Source organism: Durio zibethinus, chromosome 4 (assembly GCF_047325235.1).
Source record: "Durio zibethinus cultivar Kanyao isolate XHJ-2024 chromosome 4, ASM4732523v1, whole genome shotgun sequence".
NCBI classification, from domain to species: Eukaryota; Viridiplantae; Streptophyta; class Magnoliopsida; order Malvales; family Malvaceae; genus Durio; species Durio zibethinus.
In genome coordinates, this window is record NC_143165.1 from 28,687,692 (window position 1) to 28,703,329 (window position 15,638).

The window sequence follows — 15,638 nt, forward strand, 5'->3', positions numbered from 1 at the left end:
TGCGATGGGTGCTGGTACTTGGCCCTTATATTGGCCTCCTATCCCTCATCAAACCTTGAGAACTCACACCCCCTTAAAGAGCATTTGAGATTTTATAGGTTTGCTGTCAGTAGCCATTAAAGTGTCTGTAATGGGGACACTTTCTTCAAACGGTCACAAAATCTTCTCCACTTCGAGTTTTTAGCTGTATTTTTTTGTGCATGCCAACAAAAATACAAGGATCACCTCTACCAAATTTAGGGGCAAAACTCTTTCTAAAAAAAGTTAAAAAAGTCCCGAACGACAAAAAGTTTCAAAAATCATGAAAATTAGAAAACAGGTCGTCTTGCCACGAAACTTCACGTGAAGGCTTAGGGGACCATTGTATGAATTTACAAGCCATAAAAATGGCATTGGCATGGCAGAAATATGAATATGTGCATGAACCCACCTACCACCCGTTCGATCCCCGGCTTGTGCATCCTGCCTCTCTGGTCGGTTAAGTGCCCGCACGCTCGTTTCGTGGGTTGACTTAGGCATACGGAGTTCATCCCCAGTCTAAGCATACGGAGTTCATTCCCAGTCTAAGATCAGAACGGATCGAGGGTTGCGACAGTGGGATCGATAGCACGTATGGGGGACTGGGCCGATCCCTGGCTTGCGCGTTCTGCCTCTCCGGTCGGCTGAGCGCCCGCACGCTCGTTTCATGGGTTGGCTTAGGCATACGGAGTACATTCCACATCTAAGCCCCAGTCAGACTGAGGTTGTCGCAGCAGGACCAGCAGCGGGATCGACAGTACGCAGATGGGGATCAGGCTGATCCTCTGCCTGCGCATTATGCCTCTCCGGCCGGCCTCTCCGGTCGACTGAGTGCCCGTACACTCGTTTCATGGGTTGACTTAGGCATACGGATTTCATCCCTAGTCTAAGCATACAAAGTTCATTCCCAGTCTATGATCGAACTGGATCGAAGGTTGCGGCAGCAGGATCGACAGCACGCAAGGGGGACCGGGTTGATCCCCGATTTGCGCATTCTAACTCTTCGACTGACTGAGGGCCTGCACGTTTGTTTCATGGGCTGGCTTAGGCATACGGAGTACATTCCATGTCTAAGCCCCAGTCGGACCGAGGGTTGTGGCAGCAGGATCTGCAGCGAGATCGACAGCACGCAGAGGGGGATCGGGTTGATCCTCGGCTTGTGCATTATCCTTCTCCGGTCGACTGAGCGCCTGCATGCCGATTTCATGGGTTGGCTTAGGCATAGGGAGCTCATTCCATGTCTAAGCCCCAGCCAGATCGAGGGTTGTGGCAGCGGGACCGACAGCGAGCAGAGGGGGACCGAGCTGATCCTCGGCTTGGGCATTATGCCATTTTGCTCGGCTCAATGCCCGCACGCTCGTTTCGTGGGTTGACTTATGCATACGGAGCTCATTCCCAGTCTAAGATCAGACCCGATCGAGGGATGTGGCAGCAGGATCGACAGCACACAGGGGGGACTGAGTCGATCCCCAACTTGCGCATTCTGCCTCTCCAGTCGGCTGAGCGCCCGCACGCTCATTTCGTGGGTTGGCTTAGGCATACGAAGTTCATTCCATATCTAAGCATACGGAGCTCATTCCCATTCTAAGATTTTGAGCCACAGTGCACATGCTGGGCTCGGGCATGTGCTGGTGTCGCATTTTTTTCGCCCGGGGCACCATCGTCTAAGCATCGCTAGAGAGCCTAATCGACGGTATTGGGGGTTCCGACGATTGGGGGGGCCGAGGGGTGTGCGCACATGATATGCATGGGTGCTGGTACTTGGCCCTAAAGTCGGCCCCCTATCCCTCATCAAACCTCGAGAACTCACACCCCCTTAAAAGTATTTGAGATTTTATAGGTTTGCTGCCAGTAGCCATTAAAGTGTCTGGAATGGGGACATTTTTTTCAAATGGTCACAAAATCTTCTCCACTTCTAGTTTTTAGCTGAATTTTTTTGTGCATGCCAAAAAAAATACAAGGATCACCTCTACCAAATTTGGGAACAAAACTCTTTCTAAAAAAATTTAAAAAAATCTTGAACAGTAAAAAGTTTCAAAAATCACGAAAAATAGAAAACGGGTCGTCTTGCCACAAAACTTCACATGAAGGCTTAGGGGACCATTGTATGAATTTACAAGCCATAAAAATGGCATTGGCATGGCAAAAATATGAAGATGTGCTTGAACCCATCTACCACGCATTCTATCCCCGGCTTGTGCATCCTGCCTCTCTGGTCGGCTGAGCGCCCGCACGTTCGTTTTGTGGGTTGACTTAGGCATACGGAGTTCATCCCCAGTCTAAGCATACGGAGTTCATTCCCAGTCTAAGATCGAACCGAATCGAGGGTTACGAGAGCAGGATCGATAGCACGTAGGGGAGACCGAGCTGATCCCCCAGTTACACATTCTACCTCCCCGCCCGGTTGAGCACCCGTACGCTCGTTTCGTGGGTTGGCTTAGGCATACGGAGTACATTCCATGTCTAAGCCCCAGTCAAACTGAGGGTTGTGGTAGCAGGACCAACAACGAGATCGGCAGCACGCAGAGGGGCACCGGGCTGATCCCCGGCTTGCGCATTACGCCATTTCAGTCGGCTCAATGCCCGTACGCTCGTTTCGTGGGTTGACTTATGCATATGGAGCTCATTCCCAGTCTAAAGATCAGACCCGATTGAGGGATGTGGCAGCAAGATCGACAGCACACAGGGGGGATCGAGTCGATCCCCAACTTGCGCATTCTGCCTCTCCGGTCGGCTGAGCGCCAGCACGCTCGTTTTGTGGGTTGGCTTAGGCATATGAAGTTCATTCCATATCTAAGCATATGGAGCTCATTCCCAGTCTAAGATTTTGAGCCACAGTGCACATGCTGGGCTCGGGCATGTGCTGGTGCTGCATTTTTTTCGCTCGGGGCACCATTGTCGGAGAGCCTAACCGGTGACATTGGGGGCTCTGACGATTGGGGGGGCCGAGGGTGTGCGCACATGATGTGCGATGGGTGCTGGTACTTGGCCGTTATATTGGCACCCTTTCCCTCATCAAACCTCGAGAACTCACACCCCCTTAAAGAGCATTTGAGATTTTATAGGTTTGCTGCCAGTAGCCATTAAAGTGTCTGAAATGGGGACACCAAATCAAGGGTTGCGGTAGCAGGATCGGTAGCACCCCAAGGGGACCGAGTTGATCCCCGGCTTGCGCATTCTGCCTCTTCGGTCGACTGAACGCCCGTAAGCCCGTTTCGTGGGTTGGCTTAGGCATAGGGATCTCATTCCTTGTCTAAGCCCCAGCTGGACCGAGGTTGTGGTAGCGGGACCGACAGCACACAGAAGGAGATCGGGTTGATCTCTGACTTGTGCATTATGCCTCTTCAGCTGGCTCAGCGCCCGCACGCTCGTTTCATGGGTTGACTTATGCATACGAAGTTCATTCCTAGTCTAAGATCAGACTAGACCGAGGGTTACGATAGCAGGATCGACAGCACACTGGGGGGGACCGGGTCGATCCCTGACTTGTGCATTCTGCCTCTCCAGAAGGTTGAGCACCCGCACGCTCGTTTCGTAGGTTGGCTTAGGCATACGGAGTTCATTCCATGTCTAAGCATACGGAGCTCATTCCCAATCTAAGATTTTGAGCCACGGTGCACATGCTGGGCTCAGGCATGTGCTGGTGCCACATTTTTTTCACCCGGGGCACCATCGTCGAAGCATCGCCAGAGAGCCTAACCGACAGCATTGGGGGTTCCGGCGATTGGGGGGTCGAGGGTGTGCACACATGATGTGTGATGGGTGCTGGTACTTGGCCCTTATATTGGCCCCATATCCCTCAACAAACCTCGAGAACTCACACCCCTTAAAGAGCATTTGAGATTTTATAGGTTTGCTGCCAGTAGCCGTTAAAGTGTATGAAATGGGGACACTTTTCTCAAACGGTCACAAAATCTTCTCCACTTTGAGTTTTTAGCTGAATTTTTTTGTACATGCCAAAAAAATACAAGAACCACCTCTACCAAATTTGGGATGAAACTCTTTCTAAAAAAATGTAAAAAAATCCTACACCCGTAAAAAGTTTTGAAAATTATGAAAAATAGAAAACGGGTCATCTTGCCACGAAACTTCACATGAAGGCTTAGGGGACCATTGTATGAATTTACAAGCCATAAAAATGGCATTGGCATGGCAGAAATATGAAGATGTGCTTGAACCCACCAACCACCTGTTAGATCCCCGGCTTGCGCATCCTGTCTCTCTGGTCGGCTGAGTGCCCGCACGCTCCTTTCGTGGGTTGACATAGGCATACGGAGTTCATCCCTATTCTAAGCATACAGAGTTCATTCCCAGTCTAAGATCGGACCGGATCGAGGGTTGCGATAGCAGGATCGGCAGCACACAAGGGGGACCGGGACGATCCCCAGCTTGCGCATTCTGCCTCTCCGATCGGCTGAGCACCTACACGCTCATTTCGTGGGTAGGCTTAGGGATACGGAGTGCATTCCACGTCTAAGCCCCAGCCAGATCGAGGGTTGTGGCAGCAGGACCAGCAGCGGGATCGACAACACGCAGAAGGGAACCGGGTTGATCCCGACTTGTGCATTATGCCTCTCCGATCGGCCTCTCCGGTCGGCTGAGCACCCGCATGGTCTTTTCATGGGTTGACTTAGGCATACGGAGTTCATCCCCAGTCTAAGCATACAGAGTTCATTCCCAGTCTAAGATCAAACCAGATCAAGGGTTGCGACAGTAGGATCGACAGCACGCAGTGGGACCGGGCCAATCCCCGGATTGTGCATTCTACCTCTTCGGTCGGTTGAGCACCCGTACGCCCGTTCCGTGGGTTGGCTTAGGAATAGGGAGCTTATTCCATGTCTAAGCCCCAGTCGGACCGAGGGTTGTGGCAGCGAGACTGGCAGCACACAGAGGGGGATCGGGTCGATCCCCGGCTTGTGCGTTATACCTCTTCGATCGGCTCAGCCCCCACACACTCATTTTGTGGGTTGACTTATGCATACGGAGTTCATTCCCAGTCTAAGATCAGATCAGACCGAGGGTTGCAGCAGCAGGATCGACAGCACGCAGAGGGGGATCGGGTCGATCCCCGGCTTGCGCATTCTGCCTCTCCGACCGGTTGAGTGCCTGCACGCTCGTTTCGTGGGTTGGCTTAGGCATACGGAGTTCATCCCCAGTCTAAGCACACAGAGATCATTGCCAGTCTAAGATCAGACCGAATCGAAGGTTGCGGCAGCAGGATCGGCAGCACCCAGGAGGGACTGAGCTGAACCCCAGCTTGCGTATTCTGCCTCTCTGATCGACTGAGCGTCTGCACACTCATTTCGTGGGTTGGCTTAGGCATACAGAGTACATTCCATGTATAAGCCCTAGTCAGACCGAGGGTTGTGGTAGCATGACCGGCAGCGAGATCGGTAGCATGTAGAGGGGGACCGGGCTGATCCCCGACTTACTTATTATGCCTCTTTGACCGGCTGAGCGCCTGCACGCTCGTTTCGTGGGTTGACTTAGGCATACAGAGTTCATCCCCAGTCTAAGCATATGGAGTTCATTCACAGTCTAAGATCGGACCGAATCAAGGATTGCGGCAGCAGGATCGACAGCACGCAAGAGAGATCGGACTAATCCCCAGCTTGCACATTCTACCTCTTTGACCGGTTGAGCGCTCGCACGGTCGTTTCGTGGGTTGGCTTAGGCATACGGAGTACATTCCACGTCTAAGCCCCAGTCGGATCGAGGGTTGTGGCAGCAGGACCGGCAGCGGGATCGACAGAATGCAGAGGGGGACCAGGCTGATCCCTGACTTGCGTAATATGCTTCTCTGGCTGGCCTCTACGACCGGTTGAGCTCCCGCATGCTCGTTTCATGGGTTGACTTAGGCATACGGAGTTCATCCCCAGTCTAAGCATACAGAGTTCATTCCCAGTTTAAGATCGGACCGGATCGAGGGTTGCGGTAGCAGGATCGATAGCACGCAGGGGGGATCGGGTCGATCCCCAACTTGCGCATTCTTCCTCTCCGGCCGGTTGAGCGTCTGCACGCCCGTTTCGTTGGTTAGCTTGGGCATAGGGAGCTCATTCCATGTCTAAGCCCCAACTGGTCTGAGGGTTGTGGCAGCGAGACCGGCAGCACACAGGGGGGGACCGGGCCGATCCCTAGCTTGCGAATTATGCCTCTTCGGCTGGCTCAGCGCCGCACACTCATTTCATAGGTTGACTTATGCATATGGAGTTCATTCCCAGCCTAAGATCCGACCAGATCGAAGGTTGTAGCTGCAGGATCGACAGCACGAAGGGAGGGAATGGGTCGATCCCCAACTTGCGCAGTCTGCCTCTCCAGCTGACTGAGCGCCCGCATACTCATTTCGTGGATTGGCTTAGGCATACAGAGTTCCTTCCATGTTTAAGCATACGGAGCTCATTCCCAATCTAAGATTTTGAGCCACGGTGCACATGCTGGGCTCGGGCATGTGCTGGTGCCACATTTTTTTTGCTCGGGGCACCATCGCTGGAGCATCATCCGAGCATCGTCAGAGAGCCTAACCGATGGCATTGGGGTTTCGACAATTGGGGGGCCGGGGGGTGTGTGCACATGATGTGCGATGGGTGCTGGTACTTGGCCCTTATATTGGCCCACTATCTCTCATCAAACCTCGAGAACTCACACCCCCTTAAAGAGCATTTGAGATTTTATAGGTTTGCTGCCAGTAGCCATTAAAGTGTCTAAAATTGGGACACTTTTTTCAAACAATCACAAAATCTTCTCCACTTCGAGTTTTTAGCTGAATTTTTTTGTGCATGCCAAAAAAAATACAAGGATCACCTGTACCTAATTTGGGGACAAAACTCTTTCTGAAAAAATTTAAAAAAATCTAGAATTGCAAAAAGTTTCAAAAATCATGAAAAATAGAAAACGGGTCGTCTTACCACGAAACTTCACATGAAGGCTTAGGGGACCATTGTATGAATTTACAAGCCATAAAAATGGCATTGGCATGGCAAAAATATGAAGATGTGCTTGAACCCACCTACCACCCGTTCGATCCTCGGCTTACGCATCCTACCTCTCTGGTCGGTTGAACGCCCGTACGCTCGTTTCATGGGTTGACTAAGGCATACGGAGTTCATCCCCAGTCTAAGCATACGGAGTTCATTCCCAGTCTAAGATTGGACCGGGTCAAGGGTTGCGGTAACAAGATCGACAGCACGTAGAGGGGACAAGATCGATCCCCAGCTTACGCATTCTACCTATCTGGTCGGCTGAGCGCCTGCACGCTCGTTTCGTGGGTTGGCTTAGGCATACGGAGTACATTCAATGTCTAAGCCCCAGTCGGATCGAGGGTTGTGGTAGTAGGACCGACAGCGGGATTGACAGCACGCAGAGAGGGACCAAGTTGATCCCCGGCTTGCGTATTATGCCTCTCCAGCCGGCCTCTTCGGTCGACTGAGCGCTCGTATGCTTGTTTCATGGGTTGACTTAGGCATACGGAGTTGATCCCCAGTCTAAGCATCCGGAGTTCATTCCAAGTCTAAGATCAGACCGAACCGAGGGTTGCGGTAGTAGGATCGGCAGCACGCAGGAGGGACCGGGTCGATCCCTAAATTATGCATTCTACCTCTCCAGCCAACTGAGCTCCTGCACGGACGTTTCATGGGTTAGCTTAGGCATAGGGAGCTCATTCCATATCTAAGCCCCAGCCAGATCGAGGGTTGTGGCAGCAGGACCAGTAGCACACGGAGGGTTATGCATTATGCCCTTTCGGTCGGCTCAGCGCCCGTACGCTCGTTTCGTGCGTTGACTTATGCATACAGAGTTCATTCCTAGTCTAAGATCAGATCCGGCTGAGAGTTTTGGTAGCAGGATCGACAGCACGCAGGGGGGACCGGGTCGATCCCCAGCTTGCACATTCTGCCTCTCCGACCGGTTGAGCACCCAAACGCTCATTTCGTGGGTTGGCTTAGGCATACGGAGTTCATTCCATGTCTAAGCATACAGAGCTCGTTCCCAGTCTAAGATTTTGAGCCATGGTGCACATGCTGGGTCGGGCATGTGGTGGCGAAACATTTTTTTCACCCGGGGCACCATCGCCGGAGCATCTTCGGAGAGGTTAACTGGCGGCATTGAGGGTTCCGACGATTAGGCGAGCCGGGGGGTATGCGCACATGATGTGCGATGGGTGCTGGTACTTGGCCCTTATATTGGCCCCCTATCCCTCATCAAACCTTGAGAAATCACACCCCTTAAAGAGCATTTGAGATTTTATAGGTTTGCTGCCAGTAGCCGTTAAAGTGTCTGAAATGGGGACACTTTTTTCAAACGGTCACAAAATGTTCTCCACTTCGAGTTTTTAGCTGAATTTTTTTATGCATGCCAAATAAAATACAAGGATCACCTCTACCAAATTTGGGGACAAAAATCTTTCTAAAAAAATTTAAAAAAATCATGAACTGCAAAAAGTTTCAAAAATCATGAAAAATAGAAAACGGGTCTTCTTGCCACGAAACTTCACATGAAGGCTTAGGGGACCATTGTATGAATTTACAAGCCATAAAAATGGCATTGGCATGAAAGAAATGTGAAGATGTGCTTGAATCCACCTACAACCCGTTCGATCCCCGGCTTGCGCATCCTGCCTCTCTGGTCGACTGAGCGTCCACATGCTCGTTTTGTGGGTTGACTTAGACATACGAAGTTTATCCCCAGTCTAAGCATACGAAGTTCATTCCCAGTCTAAGATCAGACTAGATTGAGCATTGCGACAGTAAGATCAGTATCACGTAGGGGCGACTAGGCCGATCTTCGGCTTGCGCATTCTACCTCTCCAGCTGGCTGAGCGCCTGCACGCTCGTTTCGTATGTTGGCTTAGGCATACGAGTACATTCCATGTCTAAGCCCCAACCGAACCGAGGGTTATGGTAGCAGCATCGGGCTGATCCCTGGCTTGCGTATTATGCCTCTCCGATCGACCTCTACGGCTGGCTGAGCGCCCGCACGCTTGTTTCGTAGGTTGACTTAGGCATACGGAGTTCATCCATGGTCTAAGCATACAGAGTTCATTCCCAGTCTAAGATTGAATCGGATCGAGGGTTACGACAGCAGGATCGGTAGCACGCAGGGGGCACCGGATCGATCTCTGGCTTACGCATTCTACCTCTCCGACCGACTGAGCGCCTGCACACTCGTTTCATGGGTTGTGGTACATTCGACATCTAAGCCCCAGCCGAACTGAGGGTTGTGGTAGCAGGACCTGCAGCGGGATCGGTAGCATGCAGAAGGGGATCGGGCTGATCCCTAGCTTACGCATTATGCCTCTCTGACCGATTGAGCGCCCGCACGCTCGTTTCGTGGGTTGACTTAGGCATACAGAGTTCATTCCCAGTCTAAGATCGAATCGAACCGAGGGTTGTGCCAGCAGGATCGGTAGCACGTAGGGAGGGTCGGGTCGATCATCGGCTTGCGCATTCTACCCCTCCGGCCGGTTAAGCGCCTGCATGCCCGTTTCGTGGGTTAGCTCAGGCATAGGGAGCTCATTCCATGTCTAAGCCCCAGTCGGACTGAGGGTTGTGGCAGCGGGATCGACAGCACGTAGAGGGGGACCGGGCCAATCCTCGGCTTGCGCATTATGCCTCTTCGGCCGGCTCAGCGCCCACACGCTCATTTTGTTGGTTAACTTATGCATACAGAGTTCATTCCCAGTCTAAGATCGGACCGGACTGAGGGTTGTGGTAACAAGATCGATAGCACGCAGGGGGGACCGAGTCAATCCCTAGCTTACGCATTCTACCTCTCCAACCGGCTGAGCGCCCGCACGCTCGTTTTATGGATTAGCTTAGGCATACGGAGTTCATTCCATGTCTAAGCATACGGAGCTCATTCCCAATCTAAGATTTTGAGCCACGGTGCACATGCTGGGCTCAGGCATGTGCTGGTGCCGCATTTTTTTTGCTCATGGCACCATCGTCGGAGCATCGTCGAAGCATCGCTAGAGAGCCTAACCGGCAGCATTGGGGGTTCCGGCGATTGGGGGGTCCGGGGGGTTTGCGCACATAATGTGCGATGGTTGCTGGTACTTGGCCCTTATTTTGGCCCCCTATCCCTCATCAAATCTCAAGAACTCACACCCCCTTAAAGAGCATTTGAGATTTTATAGGTTTGCTACCAGTAGCCATTAAAGTATCTGAAATGGAGACACTTTTTTCAAACGGTCACAAAATGTTCTCCACTTCGAGTTTTTAGCTGAATTGTTTTGTGCATGCCAACAAAAATACAAGGATCACCTCTACCAAATTTGGGGACAAATCTCTTTCTAAAAAACTTTTAAAAAATCCCAAACCGCAAAAAGTTTAAAAAATTGTGAAAAATAGAAAACGGGTCGTCTTGCCATGAAACTTCACATGAAGGCTTAGGGGACCATTGTATGAATTTACAAGCCATAAAAATGGCATTGGCATGGAAGAAATGTGAAGATGTGCTTGAACCCCCTACAACCCGTTCGATGCCCGGCTTGCGCATCCTGCCTCTCTGGTCGGCTGAGCGCCCGCACGCTTGTTTTGTGGGTTGACGTAGGCATACGAAGTTCATCCCCAGTCTAAGTGTACGGAGTTCATTCCCAGGCTAAGATCAGACCGGATCAAGGGTTGTGGCAACAGCATCGACAGCACGTAGGGGGGACCGGGCTGATACTCGGCTTGTGCATTCTGCCTCTCCGATCGGCTATGCGCCCATACGCTCGTCTCGTGGGTTGGCTAGGCATACAGAGTACATTCCACGTCTAAGCCCCATCTGAATTCAGGGTTTTGGTAGCAGGACTGGCAGTGAGATCGACAGCACGTAGAGAGGGATCGGGCTGATCCTCGGCTTACACATTATGCCTCTCCGACTGATTGAACGCCCGAAAGCTCATTTTGTGGGTTGGCTTAGGCATACGGAGTTCATCCCCAGTCTAAGCATACGAAGTTTATTCTCAGTCTAAGATCGGATCAGACCAAAGGTTGCGGTAGCAGGATCGACAGCATGCAGGGGGGACCAGTTCGATCCTCGGCTTGCGCATTCTTCCTCTCCGACTAGCTGAGCGCCCGTACGCTGATTTCGTGGGTTAGCTTAGGCATACGAAGTTCATTCCATGTTTAAGTGTACGGAGCTCATTCCCAATCTAAGATTTTCGGACACGATACACATGCTGGACTCGGGCATGTGCTAGTGTCGCATTTTTTTCTCCCGGGGCACCATCACCGGAGCATCGTCGGAGAGCCTATCCGGCAGCATTGGGGGTTCTGACGATTGGGGGGCCGAGGGGTGTGTGCACATGATGTGCGATGGGTGCTGGTACTTGGCCCTTATATTGGCCCCCTATCCCTCATCAAACCTCGAGAAATCACACCCCCTTAAAGAGCATTTGAGATTTTATAGGTTTGCTGCCAGTAGCAATTAAAGTGTTTGAAATGGGGACACTTTTTTCAAATGGTCACAAAATCTTCTCCACTTCGAGTTTTTAGCTGAATTTTTTTGTCCATGCCAACAAAAATACAAGGATTACCTCTACCAAATTTAGGGACAAAAGTCTTCCTAAAAAAATTTTAAAAAATCCTGAACCGTAAAAAGTTTCAAAAATTTTGAAAAATAGAAAACGAGTCGTCTTGCCATGAAACTTCACATGAAGGCTTAGGGGACCATTGTATGAATTTACAAGCCATAAAAATTGGCATGGCAGAAATATGAAGATGTGCTTGAACCCACCTACCACCCGTTCGATCCCCGACTTGCGCATCCTGGCTCTCTGGTCGATTGAGCGCCCACACGCTTATTTTGTGGGTTGACTTAGGCATACGGAGGTCATCCCCAATCTAAGCATACAGAGTTCATTCCTAGTCTAAGATTGGACCAAATCGAGGGTTACGGTAGTAGGATCGGTAGCATGTAGGGGGGACCAGACCGATCCCCAGCTTGTGTATTCTGGCTCTCTGATCGGTTGAACGCCCGTATGCTAGTTTCGTAGGTTGGCTTAGGCATACGGAGTACATTCCATGTCTAAGCCATAGCTGAACCGAGGGTTGTGGCAGCAGGACTGATAATGGGATCGACTGCGCATAGAGGGGGACTGGGCTGATCCACAGCTTGTGAATTATGCCTCTCCAGTCGGCTAAGCGCCCGCACGCTCATTTCGTGGGTTGACTTAGGCGTACTGAGTTCATCCCCAGTCTAAGCATACGGAGTTCATTCCCAGTCTAAGATCAGACCGGATTGAGGGTTGCGGCAGCAGGATCGACAGCACGCACCTGGCTTGTGCATTCTACCTCTCCAGTCGACTGAGTGCCTGCAAGCTCGATTCGTGGGTTGGTTTAGGCATACGAAGTACATTCCACGTCTAAGCCCCAGCCAGACTGAGGGTTGTGGTAGCAGGACAGGTAGTGGGATCGGCAGTACGCAGAGAGGGATCGGGTTGATCCTAGACTTATCCATTATGCTTCTCTGGCCAACCTCTCCGACCGGCTAAGCGACCGTATGCTCGTTTCGTGGTTTGACTTAGGCATACGGAGTTCATCCCAGTCTAAGCATACGGAGTTCATTCCCAGTCTAAGATCGGACTGGATCGAGGGTTGCAACAGCATGATCGACAGCACGCAGGGGGGACTGGGCTGATCCCCGGCTTGCACATTCTGCCTCTCCGGTTGACTGAGCGCCCGCACGCTCGTTTCATGGGTTGGCTTAGGCATAGGGAGCACATTCCATGTTTAAGCCCCAGCCAGACCGAGGGTTGTGGCAGCGGGACCGACAGCACGCAGAGGGGGACCGGGCCAATCCCCAGCTTGCGCATTATGCCTTTTCGATCGACTGAGTGCCCTCACACTCATTTCATGGGTTGACTTAGGCATACGGAGTTCATCCCCAGTCTAAGCATACGGAGTTCATTCCCAGTCTAAGATCGGACCAGATTGAGGGTTGCGGTAGCAGGATCAGTAGCATGTAGGGGGGATCGGGCCAATCCCCGACTTGCGTATTCTACCTCTCCGGCTGGCTAAGTGCCTGCACGCTCGTTCCATGGGTTGGCTTAGGCATACGGAGTACATTCCTCATCTAAGCCCTAGCCGGATCGAAGGTTGTAGTAGCAGGACTGGCAGCAGGATCGACAGCACGCAGAGGGGGACCAAGCTGATCCCCGGCTTACGCATTATGCCTCTCCGACCGGCTGAGCGCCCGCACACTCGTTTCGTGGGTTGGCTTAGGCATATGAAATTCATCCCCAGTCTAAGCATATGGTGTTCATTCCCAGTCTAAGATCGAACAAGACTGAGGGTTGCGGCAGCACATATGAGGGACCGAGCAGATCCCCAGCTTGCGCATTCTGCCTCTTTGACCGGCTGAGTGCCCGTACGCCCGTTTCATGGGTTGGCTTAGGTATAGGGGGCTCATTCCATGTCTAAGCCCCAGCTGGACCGAAGGTTGTGGCAGCGGGACTGACAGCACGCAGAGAGGGACCAGACTGATCCCCGGCTTGCGCATTATGCCTCTTTAACTGGCTCAGTGCCCGCACGCTCGTTTCGTGGGTTGACTTATGCATACGGAGTTCATTCCTAGTCTAAGATCAGATCGGACTGAGGGTTACGATAGCAGGATCGACGGCACGTTGGGGGGACTGGGGTTGATCCCCGGTTTACGCATTCTGCCTCTTCGGCCAGCTGAGCGCCCGTACGCTCATTTCATGGGTTACTTAGGCATACGGAGTACATTCCATGTCTAAGCCCCAGCTGAACTGAGGGTTGTGGTAGTAGGACCGGTAGTGGGATCAGCAGCACGCAAAAGGGGACCTGCCTGATCCCCGATGTCATGAGCCACCCTTGTATAGGGCCATGACCGGGACTTAGGTTGCCATGAGCCACCCATGTATAGGGCCATGGTCGGGTAGATCACTTGTACTAGGAAAAGTGTCCACATTTCAAACATTGTAACGGTTACTGGTAGTATAGCTCTAAAAGTTCTAAGGCTCTTTAGAGGGGGTGAGCCGGCAGTGTAGTGTTAGGCTGTCTCACCGGGTGCTATGCGAGCTTAGGCCACCCACCAAGGGCTACCCCCCTAGCCCTGGTGATGGTGGGAGGTCCCGATGTATGATTCCCATTTATAATATAGTTTATCTCGATTGAATGCCCGATTGTTGCCTCGATGTGTTTCTTTCTTTCTCGATGTGAATGTGCCTTGTTGTGTGTATGCTTGAGATTGACCTCGCTATATTGTGCTTTATTGTGAATGCTTGATACTAACCATGGTTTATGGTTATTTATTCAGATCTCGATCTATTGAAGGCTGACTTGGGTGGAAGCGTCCATTCAAGTGCCACACGGGCTAGTGCTTGTTGAGAGAAAAGCTTAGTCCGTGACACGTGGTATCAGAGCACGGTTGAGAAGTGCTAGAGAAATGCATGAGATGGCCACAAGTGGTGGACCAGATCATCAACAGAGAATTGAAGAACTAGAGGCCGTGGTGGCCGCTATGAAAACTCATATGGTGACAAAAGACCGAGTGAGGGAGATCGAGACAACCCAACGGGAGTTGTCCGATACTCTCCACAATGTGAGCGAAGAGGCTAGAGATGCGTTGATCATTCTCCAAAAGGAGTTTGAGGAGCTCAGGGCTCAGGTAAGCATCCTACAATTGGCTGTGGCCAGATCGGGTTCGAGCTCGATGGACAGGGGACAAAGACCCAAGGTGCCGGAGCCTCGATGCTATGAGGGGGCAAGGGATGCTAAGGAACTTGAGAATTTCTTGTTCGACATGGAACAATACTTTCGAGCTATACACACCAGTTCAGAGGAAGACAAGGTGACAATGGCATCGATGTACCTCGTAGAGGATGCCAAGTTATGGTGGCGCTCCAAGTTTGTTGATGACGAGTGCCTGATCAAGACTTGGACGGATTTGAAGCGAGAGCTGAAAAACCAATTTTTTCCGGAGAATGTGGAGTACATGGCTCGAAAGAGACTTCGAGAGTTGGTGCAAACCGAAACGGTGCGAGAGTTCGTAAGGAACTTTTCTACCTTGATGCTAGATATTCAAGATATGTTCAAAAAGGATAAGATGTTCTATTTTCTTGAGGGCCTCAAGCCGTGGGCGAGGATAGAGCTACAAAGGCAGAAAGTGCAAGATGTGGCCACGGCCATGGCTGTAGCGAAACGCCTTCATGATTACAATGATGGCTCCTTAAAACGGAAAAATCCTCCATCAACGGGCAGTAGCTTTAACCTTGGGAGTGGGGGAAAGATCACTAGGTTGGATCGACCCTTCAGTGGGGGATCAGACAGGAGGTCCTTTGGGTGAGATAGCACCCAGCCCAAGACAAACAACATGGGGATTTTTAGGCCCAGACAACCGCTAGCTTGCTTTCTTTGCAAAGGACCGCATCGAGTGGTTGAATGCCCGCACCGAGGAGCCCTGAATGCCTTAAGGACCTCATCCCAAGAGTCCATGAAAGCGCCAGAGAGCGTTGAAGAAGCTGAAGAGGAGCCAGCCAGGATGGGCTCAATAAGGTTCCTCAGTGCCCTCCGCACCCAATTAAACACTATAAAGAAAGAGCAAAGTAGAGGCTTGATGTACGTGAACTTGATGATCAATGGGAAAGCCACCAAGGCTATGGTGGACACGGGTGCGAC